This window comes from Armigeres subalbatus, chromosome 2 (genome assembly GCF_024139115.2).
Source record: "Armigeres subalbatus isolate Guangzhou_Male chromosome 2, GZ_Asu_2, whole genome shotgun sequence".
NCBI classification, from domain to species: Eukaryota; Metazoa; Arthropoda; class Insecta; order Diptera; family Culicidae; genus Armigeres; species Armigeres subalbatus.
Genome location: NC_085140.1, coordinates 59778193 through 59794718, shown reverse-complemented (window position 1 = coordinate 59794718; position 16526 = coordinate 59778193). Strand labels below are relative to the sequence as shown.

Genomic DNA, 16526 nt, shown 5'->3' with positions numbered 1-16526 from the left:
AAAAATCGAAGGCGCTGGCAGAAAAACAGACGGGACGTAAGTTGAAGATATTGCGGTCGGATAGAAGGACAGAATACATCAACGCCACGATGAAGAAGAGCATCGAAAGAGACGGAGTGATTCATCAAACAACATGGCCCTACACGCCTGAGGAAAACGGAATTGCAGAACGGATGAATAGGACACTCGTTGAAAAGGCAGGATCGATGTTAAATGATGTCAAACTTCCGAAAACGTTTTGGGCAGAAGCTGTTTCTACGGCTGCTTATCTTGTGGATAGATCTCAAACTCGTTCACTGGAAATAACACCAGAAGAGACCTCGTTGCAAAAGAAACCAGATGTGAAGCATCTACGAGTATTTGGATCTATAGGTAATGGTGCATTGTCCATAGCAAAAACGGAGAAAGTTTGATCCGAAATTGATAGGACATATTTGTTTGTTATGCTGAGAATTCCAAAGAATTTCGGGTATATTGTCAAGAAAAGAATGAAGTTATTATAAGCCGAGACATTATGTTCATTAACGACGAGCAAGTTTTTCACACGACAGCAACGAGCATTGAACAACCAATTATGGATTTTGTTGAGTTAATTACTTGGCCAGAAGTGGATGATCATCATTCAAATGAAGTTAGTTCTACTCAACCGCGAGCTACTCAACAACAAGACATTTTTCTTGATGATGACAATTATTCAGAGCCTGAATCTGCGCTCCCATGGCAAATTATTAGATCCATTGTTGAGCAGGAAGGAGCGCCAATCCCCAGGCAAGTATTCCGACTTTAAATGCTTTAGTTTAATCACTGGTCCAGATGATTTTGCAGAACCAATCCAGATGACATCCGAGATGACGGATGATCCAGCTAGTTACACCGAGGCTGTTAAACGAACTGCTCGAAATCGATGAACGACAGCTATGCGTAAAGAGATTCAAGCATTGAATGAATATGAAACTTGGGAATTAACTGATCTACCTGAAGTACGTAAGGCAAACAAACACAAATGGATTTTCAAAACGAAAAGAGGTGGAGGTGGAGCGATTTGAAGCAAATTTAGTCTTAAAAAGGATGTTCACAACGCTAAGGGAGTCGCCTTTGCTGAGGTGTATTCTCCAGTCGTACGCTATTCGACTATTCGATACTTAATGTCACTGGCGGTTCAATAAAACTTAGACATAGACCAGATGGATGCAGTGACCGCTTTTTTTGTCCGATGAAGTAATTTTCATGGAACAACCCGAGGGTTTTGTTCAAGATCCATTAAAAGTATGCCGTTTAAAGACATCTTTGTATGGCCGTGTATGGAATCTCCAACTTGATGAAGTGTTGCGTGAATTTGGTTAGGAGCGTTCAGCATCAGACCCAGGTCTATATTTCAAGATTGATGGAGAGAAAAAGATTTACGTTACAATATATGTTGATGACTTCCTCCTGTTTACAATTGCAATTCAAAACAAAAGGCTGAAAACTTTCCTCAACACTCGCTTTAAGATGAAAGATTTGGGAGAAGCATGTGTTTGTGTTGGATTAGGAATTACACGTGACAGAAAGAAGGGCAAGATTTGGCTTAATCAACAGCAGTATATTCAAGTTGCACTCGAACGTTTTAATTTGGCGAACAGTAATCCTGTTTCTACTCCGGTTGATCCTGGTGTGAAGCTCGACAAGACAATGTGTCCATCTGATCAAGAAGAACTTCGAATCATGCAATCCCATATAAAGAAGCAGAAGGTTCTCTGACATATATTGCACAAGCAACAAGGACGGACATTGCATTCGCTGTCAACATGGTTAGTAAATTCAGCAATAATCCTGGTCGTTCTCATTAGGAAGCAGTAAAACGTATTATGCGTTATCTCAAAGGCTCATCAAATAACCGTCTAGAATGTTCCTTGAACGACAACCCGCAGTTGACTGGATACACGGATGCGGATTGGGGAGGAGATACAGAGAATAGAGACAATGGGAGGAGCGATCTCGTGGAACTGCAAACGACAAGATGTTGTGGCGCTTTCAACATGTGAAGCCGAATACATCGCACTATCAAGAACTACACAAGAAGCTCTCTGGTGGCAGAAGATGTTGGAGCAAATTAACCGAAACTGTACTGTACCAATCCTATGTGATAACCAATTAGTATTATATTTAGCAAGAAATCAAGGTTACAACCCTGGTACAAAACATATTTCGATTCGATATCGTTTTCTTCGAGAAGGCATGAATCGTGGCGATGTTACACTGGATCATGTTCCCACTGATCAACAACCAGCGGACGGCTTTACAAAACCATTTACAAGATACAAACATGAAGCATTCAAGAAACTTCTTGGAATCGTAGGTAAAGGAGGAGTGTTGTGTATTGAAAATTAGTAACCTACGATATTAGTGCACCGTTATGCCTAGTAACCAAGCGCTGCTTAGTAGCAACCTAGTTTATTGAATTAAAATTTTCATTAGTCCCTTTGAGCCCAACCAGTATACACGCGTCTTATTAACTCGCAAAAAAGAAGATTTTGAAGATTCCAAATAAAAATTTATATTCAAGTTCCAAAAAAAACGTGGACGATCATATTTTATTTTAGAAGTGCTTTTAATTGACGTTTACTGTCAAACTTGTCTAGATTTATAGTCTCAGTCAATTATATATAGCCAATTATATATCAGAGTATATTATTTGACTCAATTTTTTAAGGTTGCGAAAAGTAAAATTTCATGACATAATTAGGTTGCTGCTAAAAAAGCGCCGAAATTGTAAAGTGGATTGCTCCGTCAATAAAATTACGCATTCATACATAAAAACAATTAAAAAATATTTGAAACTTGTGATTCATTCGTAGTTCAAAGAACATAGTCTGCTTTTGAACTTTTTTTAGGTTCTGCCAATATTTTGGCATCCATGTTCTCCAACACCTTCATGTTTCAGAGATGAGGCAGCCTAGGGCTGCAAATCTCTTTAATTAAGATAATATATAATAATAACAATAACCATGAAAGATGTAAATCATTGCTTGTTTCCTATCTCTATTTTTTTCCTCAATCTATTTTTAGTTCTTGAGACTTATTTTACATTGGCCAGTGAATTATGATTGATTTGATTATTTCTAATATTGCTACGAAAGGGCCCTCCTTAGCCTAGCGATAAGATGCGCGGCTATAAAACAAGACCATGCTGAGGGTGGCTGGGTACGATTCCTGATATCTAGACAATTTTCGGTTTGGAATTTGTCTCGACTTCTCCCTAGGGCATAAAAGTATCATCGTGTAAGCCTCATGCTATAGGAATGCACAAATGGTAACATCGCGATTAATAACTGCTGAAGTGCTGAATGAACAAGGGCAGCGAGGCGGCAATGTTCCAGTGGGGAATGTAATGCCAGTGAGAAGAAGAAGAACACTATTGCTACGAATTATGATCTTATTATGGCATCATTTTTTTTTATTTATGCCAGTTTCCACCCTTTTGCTGGTTTACTGAAGCACTTCTCCTGTACAGCTTCACCATATGATAAAATCAAATGTTAACAACGAATGACCAGAGATCGTACAGATTGAACACGTAACAACTATCAACGGACAGGGCACATAGCACCCAGTAGTGGACCAGTGGAGAATTTTTCTATCACGAAAAGTTTTCTCCTTACCGGGGCGGAAATTGAACCCATACTCCATAGCACATTCGTCTAGACGATTGACCACAAGCTTCGATGACCGACGGCTCTGTCACAAACTCAAGTTGGATACGATCACCCAGGCAACAACAGCCACGTGTGCTTCACGGTCGTGCTGTTAGCGGCGTCAGTCGTCTGGGCGTATTTGCGTGCTGTGGGGTCATAAGACCATCAGACCAATCCGACAGGTCATGTCACTCCCACTATCCAAGCTAAACTTTCCGGAGAATATCAGGAGGCGCGTTTTAGCTACTTGTGATCATCATCTTGCATGCATCCCATGGAGTATCGTTCGCCATTCTACACAGCACCGGTGGACGTTTGCCGTGTGGTATAGTCACATATTCATCCAGGAATTCCTCCGGTAGCCTCCTGAATTCCTTCGGAAGTTTCTCTTGGAATTCCTTCGGAAGTTTCTCCTGGAATTCCTTCAGTGGTATAGTCACAACAGTACTGGTAGTTTTCGTGATCGTCATGTGAAAGCAAAAAAAGTTGCATTTTCATTTTCAAGAGACCAAATGAAAATGTAGCGGGCTGCCAGTCACCTGTCACAATACAAGCATTCATGATGGCAATGTTGCTTTGTTTTGAATAGTCGATAGAATGATTATATTGTTCCTGATGTTTGAGTTAGAAGTAATATTTTTGAAGAAGAAACAGCTTGTTTACAATAGTTTGTTGCGCTTTCATGAAATAAAAATCCCTGAAAATTTAGCGGAATTCCTTTTGTTGTTTATGTTTTCTATGAAAGCGGGAGTTAATAAAATGTAAACATCGCGTGACCTCTCTCAATGAAAACGAAAATTTTCAATAATATGGAATATTTTTTTTAGTTTCTCCTGGAATTCCTCCGGAACTTCCTTAGAAATTCCTACGGAAGTTCCTCCTGGGATTCCTCCTGGAATTCCTACTGCAATTCCTTCGGAAGTTCCTTAAAAAAATCTTACGGACGTTCCTTCAGGAATTCCTTCGAATGTTACATCAGGAATTCCTTTGGACGTTCCTCCAGAAAGTTCCTATTGGAATTCCTCCAGCAGTTCCTCTTGGAATTCCTCCAGAAATTTCTCCTGGAATTCCTCCGGAAATTCCTCCTGAAATTCTTCCGGAAGTTCCTCATGAAATTCCATCGGAAGTTCCTCCAGGAATTTCTTCGGAAATTTCTCCAGGAATTCCTCTGTAAATTCCTCCATGAATTACTCCGGAAGTTATTCCAGGATTTTTCAGAAGCTCATCCAGGAATTTCTCCGGAAGTTTGTTCAGAAATTTTTCCGAAAGTTCGTCCATTAATTGTTTTTTTTTTCTCGGATACTCCCCTTGAAATTTAACCAGTAACTACTTAAGAAATTCCTCCAGAAAATTTTTTGGAGATCCTCCGAAAATTCTCCTGAGAAATTTGCATATACATATTACTTTCAGAACTTTCCAGAAATTTCCTTCGAATTCCTTTCGAATTTTATGTGGAATTACACTAAACTTATCTCCCAAACAGCCCACGGGAATTCTTCCGGAAATTCCTAAAAAAAAATCATCCAGAAAAGCGTACATACATTCCTGTAGAAATTCCTCCAGAAATTAACTCGATAATTTCTCCGGGTATTTTCCCCGAAATTCCTCCCAGAATTGCACCCGAAAATCGAAAAGCTTTTAGTTGAATGTCTTCAATTGTCATAAGGCGAGTTAGCACTATCCCATTTAATTCCACCACTTGATTGTAAACACAAATACGTATTTTGACCTCAACAGTAAGGCCGTCTTCAGTGTCTCCTACTTGACTTCAGTCGAGTCAAGTACCTACCTGGATACCTTGTTGGCTACGCCTATGCCTGGCGTATTGTAGAGCTCCATAATCGTCGGTCTTGGGCGATGTTCCTCCAGTTTTCCCGGATGTTCAGGGTCCCCAGGTCCGATTCCATCGCGTGCAGCCAGCGTGTTCGTGGCCTCTGTTGAATATTGTTTTCGCTATTCTTCGCTAGTCGAGTCAAGTACGAGACACTTATGACGGCCTTACTGTTGAAGTCGGAATACGTATCTGTGTTTACAATCAAGTGATGGAATTAAATGGGATAGTGCGAACTCGTCTTATGACGAGTGATTTTTTCTGGACATTTCTGGACAAGGAGCTCCTCCGAAAATGCATCCAGTTATGCCTATAGAAATCGTTACATAAATTTATCCGATAATACCTATAAAAAAATATTTACAAAATTCTCCCAGAAAGTCCTACGGGACTTCTCCACAAAATATTGAATTCTCTCAGCGATAGCAGTCTTATAGTAAGTAGCAAATGTGTTATTTACTCTCATATTCGACTAAACGAAACGTTGGTCAGAAAACGTATTTGCTACTTATTAAAACTGCTATCGCCGAAAGAATTCAATCTTTAAAGTACAACTTCAGTCGTCAACTGGCATACAACTTCTAGATAAATTCCTGTCGATATTCCCCTCAAAATTTCTCTAGGTACTACCCCCGAAATTTCGTTAAAAAATCACCCAGAAAACTTTTCTGGATTTTATCCGGGAAATTCCTTCAGGAATTCTCCCTGGATATCATAAGGAAATTTTTCTGGAAAATCTACTATTTTTTTTCTGCGAGGTCCACCAGGAATTCTCCAAAAATCCCCATCCAGAAAACTATATGTTTATGTTTGACAGTTGTATAGCAAGGGATCTAATGACCAAGCTGACCTTACAAAAACATTTTCCCACAAAGTTTTTCGCACTATTGTTTGCAGTTGTGAGTAGGTTCCCCTTCATATTTATTTTAGGTTTTCTCTTCATATTTATTTTAGGTGATATTGGACGCCGAGCTGTTATCTTCTCTTAAGTTTGATGTTCGAATGGTTGACAGATTTTATTTATTTAAATTGGATAACAAATGGCACAGTTCTGTAAGCGAACATTCATTCAGCTGCGTTGTACGCAGTAAATATTTTTTGCCTTTCTCGTACAACAAAGATGTACTGAAATGCTATAAATCACGGCAGAATCATTTCAATGGCATTTGTTAAGCGTATACTTAACTCTAACCGATCTAAGAAGCACTCAAAGGGTTTAACTGGAAAGGGTATAACTTTCTTTTATATATATTATAAATATATAAGAACACACATGCAAGACAGAAATGATAAAATAAATAAAAACGTTTGGTGAACCAATAACCCATCAAAGGAAAGATAATAGTAATTAGCTATTAAAAGTTAAACCTCATAAAATTTACAAGTAAACTATTATATGAAAAACGTTTACTATTATATGAAATCAATTATCCAGGTCAAATTTGGCTCGTGATACCTTATCTAAGACAAAAATAATCAAAACTTGAATACAAAACCCGTTCAGTATTTTGTTTATGGATGGATACACATTTGCCTTACGTCGGGCACGCTTCACACCAATGTGTCAATTGCGAGATGCAACTTACTCATTTGACCCTTATCAACCCATCTGGTATTCGTCACTTTTAGACAAAAACAATAAATATCGCAAGTTTGTTAGTTAACGCAACGGCCCGTGCCCGGTGATGATCTCATTAGTCAACGTGATTGGCCACCATCCAACTCAACCAACTAAATTGACTAGTCAGTTCATATGCATTTCTTCCAGGAAATTCTCGAGAACGTGACTCGATTGTGCAAGACGTTTCATGGGAGATGAATAGTTGGCAGTGCAGTAAACCTTGCGCACGGAATATTCACATGATCATCGAAATTACAATGCGCTTTTCGACTTTCTAGTAGGTAGGATCAATAATTCATTATAATGGTAACATGGTAAAACATCCTATTGTTGCGGTAGTGTGAAAAAAATAGACACAATACAACAATGATAGCAAAAAATACTGTAAAAGGATTCATGGAATTCAAGCCACATTTTTTAACAAGAAACAACAAACCGATGCTAGAATCGGGATGGTAAGATTCCGAAAATCCGACTCCACATCTTCTTCTTCAATGGCTCTACATTCTTGGCCTGCTTTTCGACTTAGTTTTCTATTAGCATTTCCTTAATTATTAATTGAAAGCTTTTCTATGCCCGCCATTGCATGAGTAGAGTATGTATCATGTGTGGCAAGTACAATGGATATACCATGCCCAGGGTGTTTGTTTCCAACCCGAAAATGTTTCGAGAATGTTTCCAACCCGAAAACATCGTAGACCGGACCGAGAATCGAATTCGCCATCTCCGGATTGGCAATCCTACGCCTTTGCTCGCAAGGCTACTGGAGACCCCGACTCCACATACTAATTCATTAATTCATACTCCGAAGATAAATTCCACTGTCGCATCCGCCATTCTTGAGACTCATCAAGCTTACACATCGTAAGTCCCAATTATCGCAACAACGCGAACCAAAAATGCCTTTTAATAGCGCACAACGATTTGACTCTACCTCTGAAAGTGGAAACGCGCACACACGGCTACGAGTTTGATCGTAGATTTACAAGTCATCGTGATTGGCAATTGATATCGCTTGCATATTAACGACTCTGTTGCTATCACCGCCAAACTGACCGGCTTAGTCCGAGGGTGGTCAAAACGATTTCGATTAAATTACTTAAGGATAATTCCCAGCGCCATTGATAAAAAAGACCAATGAAACTGAAACCAACAAGAATAATTTTGTACCACATTCATACACAAGACAACGCAACGAGTGCAATTAAAGCAACAATTTAATATGCTGCAAGTACAGACAACCAATTATTCACGTCTCCTCCCGATTCGCACCTTTTCCGCAGCAGCACGTGACAGATTACTAATCGTCTAAAAAGTGCACCCTAAAAAGTCACAAGAAAGAACCAGCCGCTCTCACTCCACCTAGAAGGATTACACAACATCGCGCTCGTTGTTTGCCGCAATCGGCAACGCACAGCGACATTGGTTTCAGCACAAGCGAAACTGACCGGCTGAGTGGATAAAATTGTATAGGTTGACAGAGGTTCCCGAATTTTTATAACTTGAGACTTATTTTGAAAAAAAAAACACTTTGTTATTGCCTTCTTATGTGTACAGATTTGAAAACCGAACTCATTTGAATCGTAACCATGGAATTCAACAACTCCAGAATTAGCATAGCACTTTTAACCTTGGATAATATCAATTATCATGCTGGTGGGTATCAGTATGAGAGACAAACAGATACACGTATTGGTCAGAATACTTTTTTATTAAATAGTGACATAAATAAATGAAATAGTATGAACTGATTTTTTCAACCTATATAAGATGCAACGGAATTTGATTGTCAATGAATTACTGTTTGAACAACGCTGGTTTAGATAGTTACTAGTAGTGATATACAAAACAGAAAATAATCGGTCTTGCGAATAGTTTTTTTTCTTACTTGGTTGGATCCGTTTGCGGCGCAGTTTAGACCTCGCCATCTTAGTTATCTATAGCAACAAGTGAGTACCGTTCCCAGCGCGTGACTTCCACACACTTTGAACGACAACAACTATTGCCGCGACGACGACGTGTCCACCTCAAACTATTACCGATGATGCCAGAAAATAAATATAGGCCGCCGCCAAAATAAGTGTGCGTGTCTCGGAGGGCGACTTTGATTGCGAGTGGTTTTGTGACCACTATAATGTTTGGCACAGCTGATTGGGGAATTACCGTAGTACAAATTACCATTAATATTCCTAGTAGATTTTATATCATGTCACAAACACCATCGATCACAACACTATCATTGTCATGGCGAACTGATTTGGTTACACTATGCTGAAAATACTTTCCTGCCTACTCGGCAATTAAGAAAAGATTTCTGCAACATAATTTCCATCGTAGCAGTAATCTGGTAACAGCTTCGACAATATTCGAGCCCAAACTTATGTGATATAAACAAAGTGCGTGGAATGCAGACCGAATCGTATTTGATAGATGGTACATTATTAGCAAGCAACAAAAGTGGCTGTTATATTGAATTCGTCTGGTCATCGGTTTCTTTTTGTTTTCATTATTTATTAAACATGTGTTAATTTGTATACTGATATAACTATATACTGCTGATAACTAGTCTCGAATGTTTACTGCTTTTTTTAATTTATAATCAGTTTACCTACATAAAACCAATAAATCTGGAACGTAAATATTTCATCAATATATCAAATTACAATCTAACTTTACCTTAAGTGATAAACTCTATGTCAATATTGAAAAATCACTAGACTGAAGCACAGCAAGAATCGAAACTTTCACTGTCATCTAAAGCAACATAAGTTGTCGATCTGGAAAATATTGATGGATTAAAGTTGTCGTTCTGGAAAATAGTACGGTATTTTCTCAGAACGATTTTTTTCACAATAATTTAACGTACAGATTTGGGTTTTTCCGATCCTATCATAACTAGTATAGAAAGAACTAAAAAGGTGTTGAAATTTTTTTTTCGAACAATGTATTTGTGCAGCGCTAAATATCCCAGCAGGTCTATTGAACCAATAAGATTTTACTCATTACCTTTAGAAACTAATACGGGCCTTATTGGTTCTCCAAAATGTCCTGGAGTTAAGAACATGCCATCTACCCGATCACTACTAGAGGCCTTTTTTCTTGTCCAAAACGTCCTGGAATTCAAAACATTCGATCTACCCGATCAACCAAGTCCTGAACGATGTATTCGTGCATCGCTAAACATCCCAGCAGGTTCATTGAGCTGAACGATTTCACTAATTACTTTAACAAGCTACTAGGTTCAACAGACCTTTTCGGTTCTCCAAAACGTCATGGAGTTCAAAACATGCGATCAACCCGATCAACCAAGTCCTGGACGATGTATCCGTGCATTGCTTAACATCTCAGCAGGTCCATTGAGCCAAAAGAGTTTCACTCATCATGTTTACTAGCTACTACATACCTTTTAGGTTCTCCAAAACACCCGGGAGTTCCAAACATGCGATCTACTCGATCAACCAAGTCCTGAACGATGAATACATGCAACGCTTAACATCAAAGCAGATCCATTGAGCCGATAGAATTTCACTCACTATGTACTAAATACGTTTTAGGTTTTCCAAAATGCCTGGGAGTTCAAAAGATGCGATCCACTCGATTAACCAAGTCCAGAAAGATGTATACGTGCATCACTAAACAACCCAGTAGGTCCATTGACCCGATAGGATTTCACTCAACACTTTTACTATCTACTACAGGCCTTTAAGGTTCTTCAAACCGGCATGGAGTTCAGATCGTTCAACCAAGTCCTGAACGATGTATCTGTTTAGCGCAAAACATCACAGCAGGTTCATTGAGTCGATACGATTTCATTCATTATTTTCACAAGCTACAATAGGCCCTCCATGATTCGATGTTCTTCGACTCGATATCGACTAACTCAAATTGCCATATAAAATTATTTTCTCGGTTACTCTGATGGTTTTTTTCGAACAATTTTGCAAGGAACTTCTATTCCACATCTCAATGTATGCTTGAGTCAATAGTCCTTTCATTAGCGACTCATAGAGGATCGGTTGTATTATAAACCCTTTTTAGAGCTTGGATCATGTGATCTATCTTATGAATAGTGTATGATATGATATCCCGGTAGGTTCATTGAGTTGATATGACTTCAATCATTATTCATACGAGCTGCTACAGACCTTCTAGTCCTGGAAACCATGAACAACAGTCAAACCTCCATGAGTCGATATTGAAAGGACCATCGACTCATGGAAATATCGAGATGTGAAAGAGAAAATCCTTTGAGAGCAGTAACCCAGAACATATATTTCAATATAGCATAATTTGCTTCCATGAGTCGATATCGAGTCATGAAACATCGAGTCATGGAACATCGACTCATGGAAGTTTGACTGTACTTGATCATCCAAGTCCGTGTACGTAGGAAAAATCGCAGCTTAACCTTATTGTCATTGTGCATCTTGACTCAAAATTATTTTGGAGCACCTAATTGGATCTCATGTTCATGGAAATTAGGATCATATGCTTATTACACCGGATTGGGTAAATACCGATAATGAAGATATTGCGAAAGTCTTGATTGATCTGGAAGATACTATGAACTAAACTCAAGAATATTTTAGGGGTATACCGACGATGAGGACATTGTAAAAGCCTTGATTGATCTAATAGATACCGTGGGCTGAGCTCCAGAACGTTCTGGAGTACCTTGAGCATCCTGTATTCAAGAAAATTGGATTTGCATGATGCGTATAAGCCTATTGAATCGGTTTGGGTGTATACCGATGATGAGGACATTGCAAAAACTTTGGTTAGTCCGGTAGATACCGTGGGCTGTACTCCAGAATGTTTTGGAGTACCTTGAGCATCCCGTATTCAAGAAAATTGGATTTGTATGATGCGTATATGCTTACTGAACCAGATTGGGTATATACCGATGATGAAGACATCGTCCAAGCCTCTTGAAAGAAGGATTCCGAGCTTCTTGAAAGAAAGCTTCCGCGCCTCTTGAAAGGAGGTTTCCGAGCCTTTGGAAAGGAGGCTTCTGAGCCTCTTGAAAGGAGGCTTACGAGCCTTTTGAAAGGAGGCTTCCACTAGCGGTGATAATGTATTTCTCGAAACATTTGAAGCACATCGCTTCAGCGTAAGAGATTCCATCTTTTATTGCCTACCTTTAGGCGTTTGCATACGTTTTCTCTATAGATAAATGAGTGATCAAAGTTACCCCAAACTGAAAAATCGAAAAACTCGACAAAAAATTCAAAGGTCCATTCCAACCGGGTTGTACGCAAATATGACGTTGAACTACGTAGCAGTATATAATGTACAAGTTCTCGACATTTCTGTTCAATGAGACCAAAGCAATAAGCGTTTTTCAAGCCCAGGATGAATCTGTATTCGTTGTTTATCCTGCGCTACTGAGACTGAGTATGGGGCCCTCCTTAGCCGTGCGGTAAAACGCGCGGCTACAAAGCAAGACCATGCTGAGGGTGGCTGGGTTCGATTCCCGGTGCCGGTCTAGGCAATTTTCGGATTGGAAATTGTCTCGTCTTCCCTGGGCATAAAAGTATCATCGTGCTAGCCTCATGGTATACGAATGCAAAAATGGTATCCTGGCTTAGAAACCTCGCAGTTGATAACTGCGGAAGTGCATAATGAAAACTACGCTGCGAGGCGGCTCTGTCCCAGTGTGGGGATGTAATGCCAATAAGAAGAAGAAGAAGAAGAACTGAGACTGAGTTAGCATTACGAACCCAGGTGATGTATATAATTTTAGACCAACATTTGAAAAGAAAGTATAAAATCAAATTTTCCTATTATCGAGGATTAACAACACTCTCAAGCGATCAGATTATAAGAGAGTAAGAGTAGAGAGTAAGAATCGTTCGATAATTGTATCTCTATTATAAGAATTGGTAAATGCTACTTTTGAGCTTATTTTTCTACATAACACCACAACATAATGCCAAACAATCGATTGAACTTTATTGTTGACATAACATTGGTATTAGTTAGATTTAGATTAAAATGATAATGTTGTGATTGACAACTCGCCAACTTTTTACACCTGAGAAGCTATCAAATAATTATTCCAATAATTATCGAATAAGAATGATTCAGCACAACCCTGGCTGAAAGTGTACCGCTGCATCACCGACGCAAACTGGAACAGAGACTAAGCACCCGCCACTAAGTCAGTCTAAAGCCTTGGTTGCTCATTACAGAAAAGTCCATCGTGCAAGCTGGGCTGTCAACAACGTCCGAAGCGTTTCTTTTCTGTAGTGATATGAAAACTGCAACCAAAATCTGCCCCCTACGCCCCGGTCCTGCGTCTGAGTTGAAGGAAGTCTTCCCCATCAGAGGCAAGTATCAAGTCATTTCACGCTTTCCGTACCATGCATTGTTTGCTGTTTCCAGTCCCTCTGCAATTGATACCAACTGGACACTGAAGCACACTTTCGTCAATGGATCAGTTCTCTGCCTGATCAACTCCCGTGTTCCAGTGCCACCTTGAAACTCGTTGTTCCCTCGACTTCCAAAAACGTAGGCGACGCCCCAGTTAAGTCGACAGAACACATCAGCATCTACTACCAAAACGTCGGACGAATGAACTCTAGCATCGATGATTATCGCTTGGCTGGCGCAGATTCTTGCTACGGTGTTATCGTCCTGACAGAGACTTGGTTAAACTCACGAACGCTTTCCTGCCAGGTGTTCGGATCTGATTAGGGACTGTCCATATACCACGTGGACAGTTTAGGTGAAGGAGGGGTATATCGAATGTCCACGGTTCACACATTTTTTTTTTTGTATGAGCAATTGTCCACGCGGGGGGTGGGGGGTATCTAAAACAGGTCAAAACCTGTCGACGTGGTATATGGGCAGCCCCTTATGAGGATCTCCGCTGCGATAGAAATCCGGTAAAACAGCCGGAAGTCCACCGGGGGTGCAGTTATGGTGACTGTTCACTCCGGTCTGAAAGCGACGACTATTGAAAACGCTTCTTGGGCATGTCTAGAATAAATCTGGATATCCTTAAAATTGGGCGACCGTATATTGTTTTTGTGCGCTGTACATCGCCCCGGATCTAGTTGGAGTCTTCACTATATTGGAGACTGCATCTCCGATTGGCAAGATTTGCATCTTGGGCGACTTCAACTTGCCTGGCATTCGGTGGATACCTTCGCATAGTGCCTTTAAGTATCCAGACCCTGAACGCTCGCAATATCATACTGGTGTTTCTAGTTTCAGACTCCTCGATAGCTAACCCAGATTAAAAACGTAGTGAATGAGAACCTTCGCACGTTGGACCTGTGCTTTGTTTCCATCCAATATAAAGCACCCTTCATTTCGGCGGCACCTTGTCCTCTTGGAAAACATGTTCCTCATCACCCTCCGCTGATAGCCATTTTCGAAAACTTTCAAATACCTGTTAGCACCGCTGATCCCTCTTCCGTTTCTTACAACTTTTCGAAAGCCGACCACTGCAGAATCCATGATCCCATCGACAATGCATTTGAATGGTGAAATCGCCTCAAATACTCAGGAAGTTAGACGAAAGAATGAGTAACAGTCAAGTCTCAATCACAGCAAGGAATGTTCCTCTAAACAACCAGTACTTGGGGCCGAGAGCCGCAAATCAGCTAAAATCGTTACATAATCCCGGACCCGATGGCGTACCGGCCGGTCTTCACCAAAAGGCATATCGACAGTTTGATCATCCCACTTCTTTTCTTGTGCAGATCTTCGATCATCAATGTAAATGTTTCCCTCCTGCTGGAAGCAAACTAATGTTTCCAGTCCACAAAAAGGGGGACAAACGACTATCGAGGGATTACGTCATTGTGTGCCGTCTCGAAGCTATTCGAACTCGTCATTATGGAACCACTGATTTCACACTGTGAGCAACTTTTTAGTGCTGATCAGCACGGATTTACTGTTGGTCACTCGACATCCACATCCTCACGTTCTACGTCACAAAACAGGCTCAAACGGATGTTATTTATACTGCCCTCTCTGCAGCTTTCGATAAGAAGAATCACTCATTAGCTATTGCAAAACTGGACCAATTCGGAGTCAGCTGCAGTCTGCTGAACTAGTTTCATTCATATCTTTCTGACCGTAGCTATTGGGGAATGCACCTCTAAAAGTTTTCATCTACCATCCGGTATACCACAAGGGAGTCATCTAGTACCACTGATCTTCCTGTTCTATTTCAACGATGATCACCTCGTTATCAAATGCCCTCGATTGTCTTACGCAGATGACCTTAAGATCTTTTTGGAAATCCATTGGATCGCCGATTGTTAGATCTTACAACTTCAACTAGATCGCTGATTGGTGCTCTCTGAACCAATGGTTGTGAACCCGGCCAAGTGTTCTGTCATTACGTTTTCACAAAAAAAAACAACCCATCGTTTGAAACTACAGCCTTCTTGACACAGAAATAGAGCGAGCGAGCCATGTGATCCTAGACTTGCAACGGCGTGATCCTAGACTTGCAACTAGTATTCAAGCAACACGTTTCATCTCATCGTCGACAAAGCATCCACAACTATGGGTTTCATCATCAGAGTTGCAAAGAATTTCACCGACATATACTGCTTAAAAGCTCTCTTTTGCTCTCTGGTGCGCTCGACTCTAGAGTACTTTTCTTTTAGCTAGAGTCCATCTTACAACAACGGTGCTGAGAGAATCGAATCTGTTCAACGCCGTTTCCTTCGATTCGCGCTTCGTAGGCTACCTGAGCAGGATGCGTTTCGCCTACCGAGCTACGAACGCCGATGTCAGCTGATCAACTTGGAGCCACTTCGCTCTCAAGGATGATCGCCGATACCCTACAGGGACGAATCCAGGGTGACCACTCTAGTCGACAAAATAAATTCCCGGGTTTTTCCTGGTTTTCCCGGTAGGCTTTTACAAAATTTCCCGGAAATTTTGAAAAGAGCATGAGAGGGTTTTGATTATTTTGCTGTATTTCTTTTTCAGTGGACCTATCTTCCAAACCCAGATCAATCCACCTAGCGTTGGTGGTGCCTTTCTCGCGCATTAAAAAAATAAGAAAAACACATAAGAGACGTCAAAATAGCACTTTAGGGGGATAGATTTTACTGTTTCCATCAATTCATATTAATTTGCGGTCATTTGAATACATTGCTGCAATCTCAGAAAAAAAATTTTTTTTTTCGTTTTTGAAAAAAAAAATTCCCAAGGGGGGACCCTTGGTAGAAAAACGATGTTTTTTCAATAACTTTGGAACGCAATGACCGATCGGGCCAATTTTCAATAGGAAACAACTAGACCACAATCCGCGTCGACTGCAACTTGTTGCGAGCAAATCGAATAATGCTAAGTACCAAAAAGTGTGTCTCACATTTTTGTACACACACACACACACACATACATACACACATACAGACATCACCTCAATTCG

The 16526-nt window shown here is 40.2% G+C and overlaps 1 protein-coding gene across 3 annotated transcripts in view; it reads right to left on the bottom strand.

The window, feature by feature from the left end:
- Positions 1–16526, bottom strand: part of LOC134208722 (mitoferrin) — an 85448-nt gene that overhangs the window by 27277 nt on the left and 41645 nt on the right. Inside the window, exon 1 of one of the 3 annotated variants that reach the window (XM_062684561.1) lies at positions 9015–9036. The exons of the other annotated variants lie outside the window; for them this stretch is intronic. The gene's annotated coding sequence lies outside the window, so the exon portion shown is untranslated. Of the gene's footprint in view, positions 1–9014; positions 9037–16526 lie in introns of those variants that run through there. 3 annotated transcript variants of the gene reach the window in all.